This window comes from Felis catus, chromosome A1 (assembly GCF_018350175.1).
Source record: "Felis catus isolate Fca126 chromosome A1, F.catus_Fca126_mat1.0, whole genome shotgun sequence".
NCBI classification, from domain to species: Eukaryota; Metazoa; Chordata; class Mammalia; order Carnivora; family Felidae; genus Felis; species Felis catus.
Window position 1 is genome coordinate 218,521 of NC_058368.1, and position 14,287 is coordinate 232,807.

Here is a 14,287-nt window from a genome sequence, read left to right on the forward strand (position 1 = left end):
ACTGCACAGGCATGGGATCATTTTTCTTGGACAAAGGACATCAGACGCATTGTGGGGAGGCTCTACTCTGGAGGAGGGGGGTGGGTCCAAATGGTGCCAGGTAAAGATTTCAAGTTTTGAATCCCAGCTCCATGCCGAATATGTGGACCAGGACACACTGACTGCCCTTGCTATTCTGTGAGGGCTTACTGAACAGAATGGGTGTGAGATCCTCTGTCCAAGGACAAGAGAGTAGGTGGAGCCATTTCCCCCCCTTACTACCAACATCATGGGACTTTAGAGAGCAACAGAGCAGCCCTCAGTGGAGGTGGGAACTGCTGACACCAAATCCCAAACCCCTGTGCCTGGCAACTGCGTATTTACTGTGGCAGGTCTGACTCTTAGCCAGTGCAGCAGACTTCTCCAGAAGATCAGCACAGGCAGCACCCTGCATGCACCAAGTCTACTACCATTGAGTGCTTCAAAGCATCACCTGAGGTTCTTGTGTAAATAGGACAAGGCTTAATTTTTTCTTTTCTTCTACTTCTTTTTTTTCCCCTTTGAAACCAGGCTTACAGTTTTTTGTTTGTTCATTTCCTTTTCTCTTTTTTTTTCCTTTTTTCTCTTTTTTTCCCTTTTCTCTTTTTTCTTTCTGTTCTGTTTTCTTTTCTTTTTCTTTCCCTTACTTTTTCTTTGGAATCGGGTTTATACTTTTTTTTTTTAATTGTCTGTTTAGGTTTTTTTTTCATTCCTTTCCTTATTTTTTTTCTTTTTTTTTTTAGTGGGGAAATCAGGCCTTTTTTTCTAGGCTTATTTTAACAAACAAATTAAAACATACCTAATTAAAGTTCCAAATACTCCCCACTGCAAGCTAGGAGGAGCTCTGCAGAGGACTGACCAGTGGGAAAGAGCAGCCAAAACACAACAGCAAAGTGCACACAACATACACCAGAAACACTTTCCTGAAGTACCAGGCCCTGGGCAGTGTATGGCCCCTTTTAATATAGCAGTACTCTCAGATTCAGGAAACATAACAAGCTTTTAAAACACACAAAAGACAGAAACAGCCAAAATGATAAGACAGAGGAATTCTCCCCAAAAGAAAGGTCAAGAAGAAATCACAGCCAAGGATTTGCTCAAGACATATATAAGCAATATATCTGAACAAAAATTTACAACAGCAGTCATAAGAATACTAGCTGGGCTTGAGAAAGGCATAGAAGACACTAGAGAAACCTTTGCTGTAGAGATAAAAGACCTAAAAACTAGTCAGGCCGAAATAAAAAAAAAAAAAAAGCTATCACTGAAATGCAAAGCTTACTGGATATATAGTCACAACAAGGATTGAAGAAGCAGAGAAGAGAATGGGTGATAGAACATAAAATTATGGAAAATAATGAAGCTGAAAAGAAGGAGGAACAAAAACTATTAGATCATGAAGGTAGAACCCAGCTATTACATAAAGCACAATAATATCTACAGCATAAGAGTCCCAGAGGAAGAGCTGGGAAAAGAAGCAGGTTTATTTGAACCTCCTTAATCTGTGGAAGGAAAAAAGCATTGAAGTCCAAGAATTACAGGGAAATCCCCTCAAAAGCAACAAAAGCAGGTCTACACCAAAACATATCACAGGAAACCTTACAAAACACAAAGATAAAGAGAATTCTGAAAGCAGCTAGGGACAAAATGTCCTTAACCAACAAGAGTAGAGTAGACATATGGTCAGCAGTAGACCTGTCCACTGAAACTTGGCAGGCCAGAAGGGATTGCCAGGAAATATTCAATGTTCTGAAAAGGAAAAATATGCAGACAAGAATTCTTTATCCAACAAGGCTGCCATTCAGAATAGAAGGAGAGGTAAAGAGTTTCCCAGACAAACAAAAACTAAGGGAATTTGTGAACACTAAACCAGGCCTGAAAGAAATTTTCAGGGGAACTCTTTGAGTGAAGAAAAAATTAAAAAAAAGACCAAAGCAACAAAGACTATAAAGGGCCAGAGAGCATCACCAGAAACACCAACTCTATAGGTTAACACAATGGCACCAAATTCATATCTTTCACTAATAACTCTGAATGTAAATGGAATAAAAGCTCTAATCAAAAGACATAGGGTATCACAATGGATAAAAAAAAGCAATACCCATCTATATTATACCTAAGAAAGACTCACTTTAGACCTAAAGAGACCTGCAGATATAAAGTGAAGGGATGGAGAACCATCTATCATGCTGATAGACATAAAAAGAAAGCCAGAGTAACCATACTTACATTAGAAAACTAGATTTTGAAACAAAGATTGTAACAAGAAGGGCATTACATCATAATTGAGGGGTCTATCCATCAAGAAGATCTGACAATTGTAAATATTTATGCCCCCAACTTGGCAGAACTAAATATATAAATCAATTAGTAACAAACATAAAGAACCTCATTCATCATAATACCAGAGTATTAGGGGACTTTTAACACCCACTTACAACAAGGAATGGATCATCTGAGCAGAAAATCAAGGAAACAATGACTTTGAATCACACACTGGAATAGATGGACTTAGTAGATATATTCAAAACATTTCATCCTAAAGCAGCAGAATACACATTCTTCTCAAGAGCACATGGAACATTCTCCAGAATAGATCACATATTGGGTTACAAATCAGCCCTTATCAAATACAAAAAGACCAAGATCATACCATTCATATTTTCAGATCATAACACTATGAAACTTGAAGTCCACAAGAAAACATTTGGGAAGTCCACAAATACATGGAGGTTAAAGAACATTGAAGTCCACAAGAAAACATTTGGGAAGTCCACAAATACATGGAGGTTAAAGAACATCCTACTAAATAATGAATTGGTTAACCAGGAAATTAAAGAAATTTTTTTTTAATTTTTTTTCAACGTTTTTATTTATTTTTGGGACAGAGAGAGACAGAGCATGAACGGAGGAGGGGCAGAGAGAGAGGGAGACACAGAATCGGAAACAGTCTCCAGGCTCTGAGCCATCAGCCCAGAGCCTGACGCGGGCCTCGAACTCGCGGACCGTGAGATCGTGACCTGGCTGAAGTCGGACGCTTAACCGACTGCGCCACCCAGGCGCCCCAAAGAAATTTTTAAAAATACATGGAAGCAACTGAAAATGAAAACACGACAGTCTAAACCCTTTGGGATGCAGCAAAGGCAATCCTAAGACAGAAATATATTGTATAAATTTTTTTTAATGTTTGTTTATTTTTCAGAAAGAGAGAGAGAGCCAGAGCATGAGTGGGGTAGGGGCAGAGAGAGAGGCAGACACAAAATCTGAAGCAGACTATCAGCACAGAATCCAGCACAGGGCTCGAATTTGTGAACAATGAGATCATGACCTGAGCTGAAGTCAGATGCTTAACAGACTGAGCCACCTGGGTATCCCAAGGGAATATATTGTAATTCAGGCCTATCTCAAGAAGCAAGAAAGATCCCAAATACACAACCTAACCTTACGCATAAAGGAGCTAGATAAGGAAGAGCAAACAAAGCATAAAGCCAGCAGAAGAAGGGAAATAATAAAGATTAGAGCAGGAAAAAAAATGATATATAAACAAAAAAAAGTAGAAGATATCAGTTAAACTAAGAGCTGGTTCTTTGAAAGAATTAACAAAATTGATAACCCCCTAGCCAGACTTACCAAAAAGTGAAGAGAAAGGACCCAAAGAGATAAAATCATGAATGAAAGAGGAGAGATCATAATCAACACGACAGATATACAAACAATTATAAGAGAATACTATAAAAAATTATATGCCAACAAACTAGGCAATCTGGAAGAAATGGACAAATTCCTAGAAACTCACAATCTACCAAAATTGAAACTGGGAGAAATAGAAAATTTGAACAAACTCCATAACTGGCAAAGAAATTGAATCAGTAGTCAAAAATCGCCCAAGAAACCAGAGACCTGGGCCAGATGACTTCCCAGGGGAATTCTACCAGACATTTAAAGAAGAGTTAATACCTATTCTCAAACTGTTCCAAAAAACAGAAATAGAAGGAAAACTTCCAAACTCATTCTACAGAGCCAGATTTGCCTTGGTTCCAAAACCAGGCAAAGACCCCACTTTAAAAAGAATTACAGGCCAATATCCCTGATGAACATGGGTGCAGAATTTCTCAACAAGATCTCAAGATCTCAAGATCTCAAGCAAATAAAATTCAACAGTACATTAAAAGAATTATTTTAATGTACTGTTTGCCTCCCTCTCTGTTTTTATATTATGGTTCCCTCACTTACTCTATGTTCACCTGTTGAATTTCTCAAATTCCACATATGAGTTAAATCATATGATATTTGTCTTTCTCTGACTGACTTATTTCACTTAGCATACCTCCAGTTCCACCCACGTTGTTGCAAATGGCAAGATTTCATTTTTTTCATCACTGAGTAGTATTCCACTGTGTATGTGTGTGTGTGTGTGTGTGTGTGTGTGTGTGTGTGTGTGTGTGTGTGCATGTGCACGTGCGCGTGTGTGTATACCACATCTTTTTTATACATTCATCAGACAATTAACATTTTGGGTCTTTCCATAATTTGGCTATTGTTGACAGCACTGCTATAAACATTGGGGTGCATGTGCCCCTTTGAAACATAATTTTTGTATCCTTTGGATAAATTCCTAGTAGTGCAATTGATGGGTCATAAGGTAGTTCTATTTTTAATTTTTTGAGGAACTTCCATACTGTTTTCCATAATGGCTGCACCAGTTTGCATTCCTACCAACAGTGCAATAGGGTTCCCCTTTCTCCACATCCTTGTCAATATCTGTTGTTTGCCAAGTGGTTAATTTTAGCCTTTGTGACCAGTGAGAGGTGGTATTTCATTGTGGTTTTGATTTCTATTTCTCTGATGATGAGTGATGTTGAGCATCTTCTCCTATGTCTCTTAGCCATCTGGATGCTTCTTTGTAAAAATGTCTGTTCATGTCTTCTGCCCATTTCTTAACTGGGTTTTTTTTTGGGGGGTGTTGAGTTTTATAAGTTCTTTATAAATTTTGGATACTAACCCTTTATCATATATGTCATTTGCAAAAATCTTCTCCCATTCCATAGGCTGCCTTTTAGTTTTGCTGATTGTTTCTTCCACTGTGTAGAAGCTTTTTATCTTGATGAAGTCCCAATAGTTCATGTTTGCTTTTGTTTCCCTTGCCTTTGGTGACATGCCTAGTAAGAAGTTGCCCCTGCTGAGGTCAAGGAATTTGCTGCCTGGGTTTGACCTATTAGCTTTTTGAACTTCGATGTTTCACTCTTTCCCCCAAGGAAGTTTTCAGCTATTATTTCTTTAAATAAATGTTCTGCTCTCTTCTCCCTCTCTTCTCCTTCTGGAATCCCAATTATTCAAATGTTTGCCTTTTTGATTGAGTCTCATTGATCACACAGGTTTTGTGGGGGAAGGCATTTGCTCATTCTTATCCTTTTTTAAAATTTACTTACTTACTTATAGAAAGAGAGGGAAAGAGAGTATGATCAGGGGAGGAGCAGAGAAGGAGGGGGAGAGAGAGAATCCCAATCAGTTCCTGCACTGTCACGGTAGAGCCTGATGAGGGGCTCAATCTCATGAACCATGAGAATATGACCTGAGTCAAAATCAAGAATCAGATACTTAACCGACTGAGTCACCCAGGCACCCCTCATCCTTATTCTTTTCTCTTCTTTTTCTTGTGTGTTATTTCAAAATTTCTTCTTCCAAGTCACTTATTCTATCTTCCATCTGCTCTACTCTACCTCAGAGGCTCTCTACTGCATTCTTCATCTCATTCATTGAATTCTTCAGCCTCAGGATTTCTGTTTGGTTTTTTAATGGTTATTTAATCTCTTTTGTAAAGAGTTCATTTTGTTCATGTATCTTTTTCCTAATCTCATTGCGCTGTATTTCTTTTTTTTAGGTTAATCATTTAATGTATTAACATTTTCACTTCTAAACATACAATTTGCATATACAGGAAAAAATAGGTTCTGTGGGCACTAGAGAACATGAGAGGAAAGCAATCAGAAAATCAATTCTGGGGGAGGTGGGAAATAGAACTGCATTCTGTGGCTGTGTCTACATAAACTTGGGAAGGAGAAAGAAAAATGAAACAGGATTGTAACTGATGTAGAAAATAAACTTGGGCCGTTCATTTCAACTGTAGGAACTTCTTCTTATGATCCAGGTCTTGGGTCCAGGTCTGGCCTGTTTCAGGATGATCATCTGAAACACAGCCACTGGTCTTTCCCTTCTCTTTACAATCTAGGATCCTGAAGTTCACTCCAGTAACTAAAAAAACCAATCAGCTTGGCATGTGTGCAATGTCAGTGGCCAACTTCTTCCAGGCACATTATATTGAAGTACACATGAAAGTGAAATGCTTACTCACACCTGAACAAGTTTCTTCCACCTCAACTAACTTCTTGATTTAGGATTACCTAAATTGAGGTGATTACAAAGCTGGCATCTACAGAAATTGGATCAAGGAAATGAAATCTCTCAGCCCATCTTTATACCTACTATGCATTTCCTATCAGCATCAAGTCACCGGCAACACTGAATTTCCAGGTTCAACTATGTCTGCCCAATAGGGCTGGTCAACAGAGTGCACACACGTGTGCCCAAGACTCAGTTCATACCTCTCCCTTCCGTCAGAGGGGGACTCTGCTTCCCAGGCATTTCAGTGACATAACTAAGTACTCTGTGGTTCCAATAACTCCAAGTTCAAAATTAATACCCTAATGCCACATTAAACACTGTTTAATATTTTGTTAGTAAAGTATACAGCTCTAATAATGACTATCATATAAACAAAGCCATTCTTACTCTACAGGATGTAAAATCATTAAAGCAACATTTTTTACCATCAAAACCAATATTGTCACACAGCACATCTGGCAATTTTCCAACATCTCAAATATCCCAAAGGATGATAGTCAAGTGCACATCCTTTCAACTAGAAACAGACTCTACAGTGTCAGTAAGTTCAGCAGAACTGCCCAGGAAAACAGACCTGACTGTGGTCACCATCAGGGTCATTTGGCATATGGCTTCATATGGAGATCTCTTTAAGTCTGCTCAGAGATGGAGTCAGTTGACCTATAAAATTGGCCACAGAAAATAAAAACAGAATTTGTGCTAGTAGGGAATGTATTTTGGGATGTTGGGTCAGGAACTATTACTGTGCTAAACTGCCTTGGTAGAAGTACATTGTTTAAAGCCTGTGGGACAGAAGACCGAACTAATTATGGGCTTTACAAATTCGCATAAGGAAATAACAGAAGTGCAGGATTATTGGTTTTCTAGAGTTTCACACATAGCTGGGGCTCAAAATTACATGGTTTAAGCTCCTATATCAGGAATAAAAACAAAGCCCGTGTCCTGGTCAAGTTTAGTAATATCTTGACAGAAGGCCATTCATGTCCTTAGGCATCATTTCCCATCTATAACCTGAGTCTCCCCCACAGCCATGGTTCCAAGGGCCCCCACTATGCCACCACCAGGGCTCCATGAACCCCAGTGCTTGGGGGAGAGTGACAGTGCCCCAGTCCTGCACAAAGCAGGACACATGCTCTTCAGAAGGACAGAAGAGAGGAAAAGAGCACCCTCTGCACAGTGCAATCTCTAGAGGCCTGACACAGTAACACTATAACTATGGCCCTCATTCCATTTCCTCACCACTCTTTTAATATCACTTTCTCAACAAGTAGAAAAAAAAGCTATAAGTAGGCTGATGTGGCAACAAAAATACTCAAAGCAGACACTAAAAACATAGGGTCATCTCTGAATAAAGCACATCTACCTCCACATACTTGAAACTGTTTTGCGTTCTTCAAGTTTTAAAGGATAAAACTTTGAGGCTCAAGCCAATTCCTAATGTGGGATATTTTCCAAGATCGCTACCAAAAAACAAAGAATAAAATGAAGAAGCATCATTCTAAGAGGAGGCAGGGCAGGGGCTGCGGGGAGGGGGGCTGACCCTCCCCCATCATCCTGAGTAGTCAGCCTTGCTGGCCCCAGACGTCCTGGGGATACCACCCCACTGCCTCAGGGAAGTTCCTGGTTGCTTACCATCCCACAACTCCTGAAGTTACATGCAGCCAGCTCTGATCCGAGATTTCAAAGTTCAATGTTCAACAGAAAGAAGCTGTAGTCCTCCTTGCCATACCACTCACACATGTGTCACCATATATTAACAGAACACTAAATTATCCCTTAAGCATTATACCTAACTCTGAAAAGAAAATGCCATTCTAAACAGGTGTAGCCAAAATAAGGTATTCCAAGAGTTCTAGAAAGAAACTCCTGGAACGAGCCAGTGCCCCAGAGAGTCCATGTTTTAGCTAAACATAAGTCAGAAGCCTTCTCTACAGTACGTGTATGGATTAGTTAGAACTATGATGTCATCACTTTCAAAAGAACAATTAAACTATTATTAAAAACATTTATCACCAACAGAAATGCCCTGCAAATTATATTATTGCACACAGGGTATCAGAAGCTATGCACATCCAGATCTGAAGGACTCTAGAAGACCCAGACCAGAGAGCCTAAGGCCATGCCTGTGGCAGCTCTGGCCACCATGTCCAGTGCCAGATCACTGTCACTGTCTCGATACCACTCCCGAATGATGACTTGGTTGGCAGGCTGTTGTCCATAAAGTCCTTCATGTGGGTACTGGCAGGATACAGAACAATAGATAGCTTGAGTTCCTGAAGGCTATGCACCACTGTATGGACCATAGCCATATGCCTCAGAGGTTGGTGTCCCATAGGCTGTGTGAGGAGGAGAGGAAGAAGTCACGGCTGTCTTATCATACAGGATTTCTGAGCCAACATAAGCTGTGTTTGTCCTGGAATCCTGGAGTGTAAATTTCCAGGCCAAACAATCCTCTGTGCTTTCTGCACAAAGATGCATGGTTTTCCCATCTCAGCAAACAATCTTCAGCGTACAGTCTTTTGGTTTCCCATCTGGAGGCTGAGTATCCTGACACTCATGCCCCATGCAGATGTTGATAAAGTCCACTGGCATGTGGACCTTGTCTTCAACACTTTGCCAAGTTTAGTTATCATAATAGATCAGGTAACATCTGACCACAGGTCAAACCAATTCTTCTCCCAATGCTTCAAAATGGTACTCTGTCGCAGCAACCATCCGCTCTTTACAAACACCATCTTTCTACCTGCAAACTATCCGGCTGCAGCTGCGGAGCATTGAAGCAGGGCTGGGCCATCGAGCTGTATTTCTAAGTTTTCTTATAGCCTGTTGAATTTCTTCAATACACTATTTTGAATTATTTATTAGCTAGATCTTTATTAAAGTGTCTTTGGACTCGATTGTTAGAGAATTATTGGTATCTTTTGGCAATGGCTTGCTTTCTAGATTTTTAAAGTTCCTTGTATTTCTGCATTGCTGCTTTCACATTGAAGTATCTTTACTGGTTATATTCAGATGGGGTACTGTTCCTTGGTGTTGCTTTTCTGAGGTTTCCTAGGCTTATTATGGATAAACGTGTTCCACTTCCTTTGATCTCTTTTGTGGCCAAATCCTTAAACTTTGTGTTTTTTTTTCTTCTTCCTATAATTCATCAGGCTGGCTGCAGGAAACCTCTCTCTTGTTTTCCAAGAGGTGGCACTATAACTCTAGTTTGTGGTTTTTACTTTGCCCACAGGTAGTGGTCCATTTTTCCTAAGAAAATCCAATTACCCAACGTATTTTCACTGCCACACTCAAGAGTGCATACAGACAGCTGGCCAAACAATGGGGGGAGACGTGGATTTAGCACTCAGGGCATTGGGTGTGCCTGTGGACTTGACGGAGAGATCCTCAAGTGCAGTTTTCCTGTGGAGGACTTCCTGCTGAAGTTCTGAAACAGACAGCAGGAACCAAGTTCCTTTAATACCTTTTGGTATTTAAGATATTTCCTTCCTTTTCTCCCTCTCCCAAGTCATAAGGGTCCTACCTCAGAAATCAGGGTACTTCTGAAGATAAAAATGGGTTTTCTCCAGCTGCAACCCCCACAACTGGGATACCCAGGGATTCATTCCCTGCTTTCCACCTCCTCCACAGAAGGACAGCTTAGCCCTGTGCAGTGTCATCCTGGGGAGGAGAGTGGCTCTGAAGTTCTTGCCTCTCCTCTGCATCCAAACTCATCTCTATCTTGCTTGAATCTCCCCCTCAGACAGGCTGTACCTCCACAAATTCTGTCTCACCGGTGAGTATCTGCCCAGGTCAGCACTTTCCAGGTTTCCCCATGCCCCACCCCTGCCCCACTTTGGTGAGTGAGGGTGGGGAAGTTTCCCTGACTCCCTTGGATCTGCAACCCTTGCTGAAGTCTTCTTTGTTTATTTTTCAATGCATAGGTGGGCAGGAGTCCTCCCAGGTCCTTTGGCATAGATGTTGAGGGTTTTGAGTTCATAGTGATTATCTACTTAGTTGCTTAAAAGGGGGAAAGAAAAGAAAAATGACTTACACTGCCATAATGCTGACATCATTCCAGATGTCCCTCTTTCTATAGATGACTTTCATGACCAGGGTTCAAAGCAGCAAGGTCAGAACTTACTCTTACACAGCACTCTGTCTGGGTCAGATTGCTGTGCGTTGTCCTTCTTGATTCCAGCCCTATGCCCCTATCCTGCCCTGGAGTTTCAGCACCTCCGCACATGCCTACAGTTGCGCGTATTAGGCAGTGTGCAACCGTAGGACATGTATTGACATTGGGTGTATGAGTGCACCCCCTAGGTTGGGCACCAAAAACCTGCACTCAAGAGTACACGAACCCTGGAGCTCTACCATCATCTCACAGGCTTGGTTTGGGAATGCCACACAATGTCAGCTTTCAAGAATGTGAGCATATGTGCGTAACACAAACTCTCAGGAAAATGCTTCCTTTTTATATAGGAAAAAATTCTCCTTAAAAAGTAATTTCAAGTCTTACCTAGTTATTATGTGGAAAGTGGTATACAAAACCTGAGGAACAATAAAAAATTTTCTTACAATCTTGAACTGTTACCAGTGAGTCCTTTTTGCATGGTAGAAAAAGTATGCATTCACCTGCAATGTTGTCTTGGGCATGCAAACCTCCTGGGAGTCCATATAGAACCCCAGAGAAGAGTAAGGTGAAGCTCCTGACAGCTTGGTATGAGGAACCTTAATTACAACTTCCCCAAGACCTTTTTGGAGAGACTTTTAACTTAAAGCTTGTCAGAGATGAAACTCCAGCATCTTTTTCTGTTCTTCCCATTAGATTTCTCAGCTTTCTTCATTCCTTTCATCTCCTTTGGCTGTCATCTACATAAGTGGAAACTGGCTTCTACCCAGTGAATTTCAAGCCAAAAGACACAGATATCTTCACCACCCAGCCCTAACCCCCACATGTGCCCCAGGCTGGAACACAGAGGGAGTGAAATGACTTCTTCATAACAGTCCTTTACAGTCAGAAGGGTTTTCTTCCTCCAAATACAAGATCTTCCCTTATCCATCAGTTATATAGAATCACCATGAAATTAGATGGGTTTTTTGATAAAATTAAAAAAAATTTAACGTTTATTCATTTTTTAAATTTTTTTTTTCAACGTTTATTTATTTTTGGGACAGAGCGAGACAGAGCATGAACGGGGGAGGGGCAGAGAGAGAGGGAGACACAGAATCAGAAACAGGCTCCAGGCTCCGAGCCATCAGCCCAGAGCCCGAAGCGGGGCTCGAACTCACGGACCGCGAAATCGTGACCTGGCTGAAGTCGGACGCTTAACCAACTGCGCCACCCAGGCGCCCCAAACGTTTATTCATTTTTGAGAGGCAGAGAGAGACAGAGCATGAGTGGGGAAGGGGCAGAGAGAGGGAGACACAGAATCCAAAACAGGCTCCAGAGTCTGAGCTGTCTGCACAGAGCCCGGCATGGGGCTTGAACTCACGAGCTGTGAGATCATGATCTGAGCCAAAGTCAGACACACAACCGACTGAGCCACCCAGGCACCCCTGATAAAATTTATAGAATCAAGTTTAGAATCAAGTCTTGCTTTGAAAGAGTGCATGCCTTTCCCCCCAAAACAGTATTTAAAGTCAGTTCAAAAATGCAGTACACAATTCTAAAACAACTGAGTTCAAGGGTTACAATGTTGGCATTGCAGAATGAAGGATTTGAAGGGCATTGTGGTCCTCAACTTGAGCCATGTTTCAGGGTGACCTGTGGAGCTTTAGGAATATATTGATACTTGAGCCCAGATTCTAGAAGATTCTGACTCAAGAGGTCTGGGAATGCCATGCAAGTATCTGTTTATCCACCTATTGATCTATTGTCTATCTATCTATCTATCATCTATTTGCTTAAGTGATTCTGTTGCATCACCAAGACTGAAAATCACTGGACTAGAACTTTGGAATAATTTATTGACCTAAAGATGTGAATCAATGAAACTGGGTGACCATAAGTTACCTTTGAAAAGAAAGCAAAGTAAATTTGAATACAATGAGTTAAAATAAGCCTTGCAAACAACTAAATCATTTGTTTCTCATTAAGCATCTTCCTCTGCTTCAGGAATCCTTGGCTGAAATGTGGACAGTGGGTAGTCATTTATCTTTTTCTACTTCCAAGGAAATTGCTTTCTCCCTTTTACAGACACACAAGAAAAGCTCCACAAGCTCCTGGATCAGCTCTCTTATGTTCACACCTTTATTGACAATGCTGTATTATAATTGTTTATCCCACATACTCCCTCCTGTAATTTTAATCTGTTTCCTCCAGTTCTATCCTCAGTGGAGTCTAAAAGCAGGCATTGAGCATCTTCCTACATACAAGACCCCATGTGTCAACTGAAATGTGCTGAAACTTGCCCAGCCACTGTCAGCCTCTTCCTGCCAGATTCAGTATGCCAGTTTCAGGAAAGTTTTCTTTTGTTCAGGCAGTCCAAAAGAGGCTTTAAAATGTTGGGTTTCAGGAGCCTGGGACTTGAAAAGTAGTGACAATATTTTAGAATATTTTAGCCCTTTAAAGTATCTAAGCACATATACATTAATTCTATCTGATCCTCTCAAGAAACCTGTTGAATAAGGCTGGTTTTACTATTTTAATTTTATTGTTGGGAAATCTAGGACTCAGAGAGGCTAAGCAATTTGCCTGGTGTTACACAGCCGGTGCCCAACAATGCCAAGGCATCAACCCAGGCATTCTAACTCTAAAGTCAGTCTGCTTTCTCCACCCTTTAAAATCTGTTCCAGGCCATGGATTTATGACTCTGAGCTTGTCATCAGCTGCCACAACTCTGGAACTCTGAAGACCTCGGCCATTTATTCACGCCCTTTAGTCTCACACACTGTGGAACCCAAAGGGGATGCCTGTTCTCTGCTTCCAGAACTGAAGCCCTAGACGGAAGGCATGAAGGAAATCAAAAAGAAATTCCCTTGTAATTCTATGGCCAAATAAGCTAATCTCAGGTCTCAACTTCAAGTGACTGCAAGGCTGTATACCGTCTGGCCTGGGTTGCCCCTCTGACTTCAGTCTATTTCTGCTCCTCCTTCCCTCTCTCTATGCTGGGTAAATGTAAATGAAATGTATTTATTTTGGAGAGCTTTATTTATTTATTTATTTGTCCTTAAGCAGACCTAGGATGGAGGATATGGCCCCATGAACTCTTCTGTTAAGAATGTTGGGGCATTCTGCTGTCCTAAACCTGAATGTCCTTCCATTGCTCAATGTGCACCATGCTCAGAGTACAGGGCCCTCCCCCAGGGCAGTGAGGTGTAGTGTGTATCAAACCCCATCCTCTACCTGTTCTGGGACAGGCAGCTCCATAGTGAAGAGGACAGCTCCAACCTCTGACAGACATTGCTGATCCTGAGGGAGATATCTCAGCGATGCAAATTCAGAATGAGCCTGGGTGGCTTAGTTGGTTAAGCAACCAACTTCGGCCCAGGTCACGATCTCACAGTTTGTGAGTTCAAGCCCCGCATCGGACTCTGTGCTGACACACACAGCCTGGAGCCTACTTTGGATTCTATGTTTCCCCCTCTCTCTACCCCTCCCCTGCTCACAATCTGTGTCTCTCTATCAATAATAAATAAACGTTAAAAAAAATTTTTACAAAGAATGCACATAAGACATAAATGACAGTAGTCTGCAAGAGATCCAAGATGATGTCAATAGTTGAAACATCAGCAATCTCTTCTCATCTGTCACCAAGCCTGTTAAGTTCTTGCATGAAGAACTTGGAGGTCAAAGATCGCCTTCATCTTGTCACCAGGTACCAACATTCATCCCACCTGGCTGATGTTCCGGGGATAGAGCAGTGGAGGGCTGCCACTTCACACC

The 14,287-nt window shown here is 41.2% G+C and overlaps 1 protein-coding gene and 1 pseudogene across 1 annotated transcript in view; one reads left to right on the forward strand and one right to left on the reverse strand.

The window, feature by feature from the left end:
• Nucleotides 1-14,287, forward strand: part of LOC102899369 (SCO-spondin) — a 133,552-nt gene that overhangs the window by 26,747 nt on the left and 92,518 nt on the right. The gene's annotated exons all lie outside the window — the stretch shown is intronic.
• On the reverse strand, nt 8,344-9,053 carry LOC109493209 (annotated as a pseudogene).